Source organism: Triticum aestivum, chromosome 6A (assembly GCF_018294505.1).
Source record: "Triticum aestivum cultivar Chinese Spring chromosome 6A, IWGSC CS RefSeq v2.1, whole genome shotgun sequence".
Taxonomy (NCBI): Eukaryota; Viridiplantae; Streptophyta; class Magnoliopsida; order Poales; family Poaceae; genus Triticum; species Triticum aestivum.
Window position 1 is genome coordinate 539,417,208 of NC_057809.1, and position 6,010 is coordinate 539,423,217.

At 43.5% G+C, this 6,010-nt stretch overlaps 1 long non-coding RNA gene across 1 annotated transcript; it reads left to right on the plus strand.

Moving 5' to 3' along the window:
• The first annotated feature begins 5,088 nt into the window (after nt 1-5,088).
• Nucleotides 5,089-5,783, plus strand: LOC123130966 (uncharacterized). Its single transcript, XR_006464040.1, has 2 exons — nt 5,089-5,185; nt 5,280-5,783. It is a non-coding gene; the product is annotated as an uncharacterized lncRNA (long non-coding RNA).
• Nucleotides 5,784-6,010: the final 227 nt, after the last annotated feature.

Here is a 6,010-nt window from a genome sequence, read left to right on the forward strand (position 1 = left end):
TGGAATCACTTGATTATGAATCACTTGATACTTGTGAACCATGCCTCATGGGCGAGATGACTAAAACTCCGTTCTCCAGAACGATGAAGCGAGCAACTGACTTATTGGAAATAATACATACTGATGTATGCGGTCCGATGAGTGTTGAGGTTCGCGGCGGGTATCGTTATTTTCTGACATTCACGGATGATTTGAGTAGATGTGGGTATATCTACTTGATGAAACATAAGTCTGAAAAATTAGAAAAGTTCAAAGAATTTTAGAGTGTAGTAGAAAATCATCATAACAAGAAAATAAAGTTTCGATCTGATCGTGGAGGTGAATATTTGAGTTATGAGTTTGATCTTCATTTGAAACAATGTGGAATACTTTCACAACTCATGCCACCTAGAACACCACAGCGTAATGGTGTGTCTGAACATCGTAATTGTAGTTTATTAGATATGGTGCGATCTATCATGTCTCTTACTGATTTACCGCTATTGTTTTGGAGTTATGCTTTGGAGACAGCTGCATTCACGTTAAATAGGGCACCATCTAAATCCGTTGAGACGACACCATATGAACTGTGGTATGGCAAGAAACCTAAGTTATCCTTTCTTAAAGTTTGGGGCTGCGATGCTTTTGTGAAAAAGCTTCAACCTAATAAGCTCGAAACCAAATTGGAGAAATGTGTCTTCATAGGATACCCAAAGGATATTGTTGGGTACACCTTCTATCACAGATCCGAAGGCAAGATGTTCGTTGCTAAGAATGGATCCTTTCTAGAGAAGGAGTTTCTCTCGAAAGAAGTGAGTGGGAGGAAAGTAGAACTTGATTAGGTAATTGTACCTTCTCCCAAATTGGAAAGTAGTTCATCACAGAAATTAGTTCTAGTGATTCCTACACCAATTAGTGAGGAAGCTAATGATGATGACCATGAAACTTCAGATCAAGTTACTACCGAACCTCATAGGTCAACCAGAGTACGATCCGCACCAGAGTGGTATGGTAATCCTGTTCTGGAGGTCACGTTACTTGACCATGACGAACCTACGAACTATGAGGAAGTGATGATGAGCCCAGATTTTGCGAAATGGCTTGAGGCCATGAAATCTGAGATGGGATCCATGTATGAGTACAAAGTGTGGACTTTGGTTGACTTGCCCGATGATCGGCAAGCAATAGAGAATAAATGGATCATCAAGAAGAAGAGTGACGCTGACGGTAATGTTATTGTCTACAAAGCTCGAATTATTGCGAAAGGTTTTCGACAAGTTCAAGGAGTTGACTACGATGAGACCTTCTCGCCCTTAGTGATGCTTAAGTCTGTCTGAATCATGTTAGCAATTGCCACATTTTATGATTATGAAATTTGGCAAATGGATGTCAAAATTGCATTCCTCAATGGATATCTTAAATAAGAGTTGTATATGATGCAACCAGAAGGTTTTGTCGATCCAAAAGGTGCTAACAAAGTGTGGAAGCTCCAGCGATCCATTTATGGAGTGGTGCAAACCTCTCGGAGTTGGAATATACACTTTGATAGTGTGATCAAAGCATATGTTTTATACAGACTTTTGGAGAAGCCTGTATTTACAAGAAAGTGAGTGGGAGCTCTATAGCATTTCTAATATTATATGTGGATGACATATTGTTGATTGGAAATCATACAGAATTTCTGGATAGCATAAAAGGGTACTTGAATAAGAATTTTTCAATGAAAGACCTGGTGAAGCTGCTTATATATTGGGCATCAAGATCTGTAGAGATAGATCAAGACGCTTAATTGGACTTTCACAAAGCACATACCTTGATAAAGTTTTGAAGAAGTTCAAAATGGATCAGTAAAGAAAGGGTTCTTGCATGTGTTACAAGGTGTGAAGTTGAGTCAGACTCAATGCCTAGCCACTGCAGAAGATAGAGAGAAAATGAAAGTCATTCCCTATGCCTCAGCCATAGGTTCTATCATGTATGTAATGCTGTGTACCAGACCTGATGTGTGCCTTGCTATAAGTTTAGCAGGGAGGTACCAAAGTAATCCAGGAGTGGATCACTAGATAGCGGTCAAGAACATCCTGAAATACCTGAAAAGGACTAAAGATATGTTTCTCATTTATGGAGGTGACAAAGAGCTCGTCGTAAATGGTTACGTCGATGCAAGCTTTGACACTGATCTGGTTGACTCTAAGTCAAAAACTGGATACGTATTTATATTGAATGGTGGAGTTGTCAGTTGGTGGAGTTCCAAGCAGAGCGCCGTGTCGGGATCTACGTGTGAAGCGGAGTACATAGCTACTTCGAAAGCAGCAAATGAAGGAGTCTGGATGAAGGAGTTCATATCCGATCTAGGTGTAATACCTAGTGCATCGGGTCCAACGAAAATCTTTTGTGACAATACTGGAGCAATTGCCTTGGCGAAGGAATCCAGATTTCACAAGAGAACCAAACACATCAAGAGACGCTTCAATTCCATCCACGATCAAGTCAAGGAGGGAGACGTAGAGATTTGCAAGATACATATGGATCTGAATGTTGCAAACCCATTGAATAAGCCTCTCTCATGAGCAAAACATGATCAGCACCAAGACTCCATGGGTGTTAGAATCATTACTATGTAATCTAGATTATTGACTATAGTGCAAGTGGGAGACTGAAGGAAATATGCCCTAGAGGCAATAATAAAGTTGTTATTTATATTTCCTTATATCATGGTAAATGTTTATTATTCATGCTAGAATTGTATTAACTGGAAACTTAGTGCATGTGTGAATACATAGACAAACAGAGTGTCCCTAGTATGCCTCTACTTGACTAGCTCGTTAATCAAAGAGGGTTTAGCCTCTCTGATCTCATTTGATGAACAGGATCACATCATTAGAGAATGATGTGATAGACAAGACCCATCCGTTAGCTTAGCATTATGATCGTTTAGATTATTGCTATTTGTGGGAGTCCTGAATTAGGGGGTCTCCGGACAGCCGGACTATCTCCATTGGCCGGACTGTTAGACTATGAAGATACATGATTGAAGACTTCGTCACGTGTCCGGATGGGACTCTACTTGGCGTGGAAGGCAAGCTAGGCAATACGAATATGTGTATCTCCTCTTTTGTAACCGACCTTGTGTAACCCTAACCTCTCCGGTGTCTATATAAACCGGAGGATTTTAGTCCGTAGGACAACATACAATCATACCATAGGCTAGCTTCTAGGGTTTAGCCTCTCTGATCTCGTGGTAGATCTACTCTTGTACTACCCATATCATCAATCTTAATCAAGCAGGACGTAGGGTTTTACCTCCATCAAGAGGGCCCGAACCTGGGTAAAACATTGTGTCCCCTGCCTCCTGTTACCATCCGCCTTAGACGCACAGTTCGGGACCCCCTACCCGAGATCCGCCGGTTTTGACACCGACATTGGTGCTTTCATTGAGAGTTCCTCTGTGTCGTCGCCGTTAGGCTTGATGGCTCCTACTATCATCGATAGTGATGCAGTCCAGGGTGAGACTTTTCTCCCCGGACAGATCCTCGTGTTCGGCGACTTTGCATTGCGGGCCAATTCGCTTGGCCATCTGGAGCATATTGAAAGTTACGCCCCTGGCCACCAGGTCAGGCTTGAAAGCTTAAACTACACGACCGATATCCGTGGAGACTTGATCTTCGATGGACTCGAGCCTCTGCCTTGTGCGTCACGGGGTCATGATGAGTATGATTTAGCTCTACCATCGGACAGTGTTCACGAGATCGCACAGGCAGTCGCTCCGACCCTCAATTCGGAGCCAGTTACGCCGTCCATGGACGGGTGGATGGACCCCGCCACGGAGGCCTTACCCTCAGCGGCGATCGAGCCAAATATCGACCTTACCTTGCACAAGAGCCGTGTTGTTAAATTGCCGGATCCTTCTCCGGCCACGGACTCCGAGCGGCCTGCGCCTGTTCCCATCGAATCTGATTGGGCGCCGATCATGGAGTTTACCTCCGCGCATATTTTTCAGCACTCACCCTTCGGCGACATACTGAACTTATTAAGGTCTCTCTCCTTGTCATGAGGATCCTGGCCGAACTCTGTCCGGCAGGACTGGGATACGGACGATGAAGAAATTCACGACCCACCCACCACCCACTTAATAGCCACTGTCGATGACTTAACCGACATGCTCGACTCCGACTCCTAATACATTGACGGCATGGACGACGATGCAAGAGACGAACAGGAAACACTGCCCCCAGGGCACTGGACGCCCACTTCACCACACGACGTATACATGGTGGACACACCAAAGGAAAACGACGATGAGGAATGGAAGGACGCAACGAGGGTTGTTCCCTCGAGAAACAGTCAAAACGGCGGCGTAAGCGCCGCCCCAAATCCCGCCTCGGCTGTAACATCCCAAAATTCTAAATTTTGGAATGTCATATTAAATAAATATTTATATTTGTTTGTTCGATTGTATGCTTGATTGTTTGTCAGAAAGTGAGTGGAAAAAAATCAAATGAGAGGAAATAAAAGGACTTTCCCAATTTTTCATTTTGAATCCCTATCTAATTTTAAGTTTGCATCTTATCAAAAAAATCTCTGATAAAAAAATATATGAGAGGAGGAATATGACACTCCAAAAAAATCAGAGATAATGTTTGACAATTTATTTGAAACTCAAATTTCCTTTAATTTTGGAGTTATTGCAAAAAAATTTATTTCATCATGAAAATGTGTTCATGATTTAGGAAATTGTATTCTGAGAATTTTGGTATATAATATGCATATATTTTTTATTCTGTCATTATTATTATTGTTTTCCTCGCTGTTTTTTTTAAAGAAACCCGCGAGGCCGAGCGCACCGGCCCAGCCCAGGCCAGCGCTAGGGCACGCATGCACGGGAGGAACTCCCACGAGCCGCCGCCACCCCTTCCGCTGGCGATCTCTCTCTTCATTGTTTTTTTTATTTCACGCTGGGACCCACCTGGTCTTCTTCCTCCTCACGTAATGAGACAGAACCGAAAGATTGCCATGTTGCCCGTGTCCGTGATCTCCGGAATCCGATCCTCGAGGCTGCCCCCTTCCGCACGAAGATGTCCTATAAATAGCCGAGTTTCCCCTCGACCGATTCCCCCATACACCTTCGCCCAAACCCTCCCGTATCAACCGCGAGAACGAGTTGGATCTCGTCGGAAACTGCGAAGTTCACCGTCCGTTTGCATGTCCGGTAGGTCACCGCAGGCCTCCTCCTTCTGCCTATTGAGATCTTTCATCGCAGAGCATTTGTCTAACATCTTTTTCTCTCGTCTCGTCCACCACAGCGAGCCACTTGAGCTCAAACGCCGACCCGGAGTTCGCGTAGTTCGCCGGAGAAACAACCTCGCCCCGCAGCCGTCTGACGTCCCCAAGTTACTCCGCCGCCACCCCTGGGACTGAGACACTTCGCCACATCCCCCCGACTCCACCATCGCCGCCGACGACTGCCAGAGCGGCCGCCCCAATCGCGCCCGAGCTCCCCCCAATGCTACGTTCCTCTCTGTAAGCAACGAGAGGCTCCCTCCATTTTTTTCGAAGCCTTAAGTGCAAATAAGATTAGATCGGTTTTAGTAGATCGGTTCTATTAGTCGGTTTACTTCGGTTTAGATCACACTGGTTCATTGGTTTCTTTTTATTAAATGTACGTGCACATTTCTATAAAGTTTCGGCCGAGCGACGGTTAGTTACAGATCGCTCAGATCCTAGCCTAGTAGACTTGCCCGTTATGTTTTATTTTCGTTTCTATAAAAAACAGAAAAGTTTCAATCTTAGATATTCTATAACTTTTATGTTTTATATACAAATTGAGTGATTCTTTTTGCATTGTGTCACAAATTTGTTGAAGTTTCTGTTTGTGTACTTAGTTTTCAAATTTGAGTAGTGTAAATTTGAGTTTGATGAAATTTGTTCAAATCACTATTTTGGCCGTATCTTGAGTTTTATTAAATATTTTTGATTGATTCTTTTTGCTACTGTTTTGTTATTGTTTGGCTTATCTAGTAGAATATAGTTATTT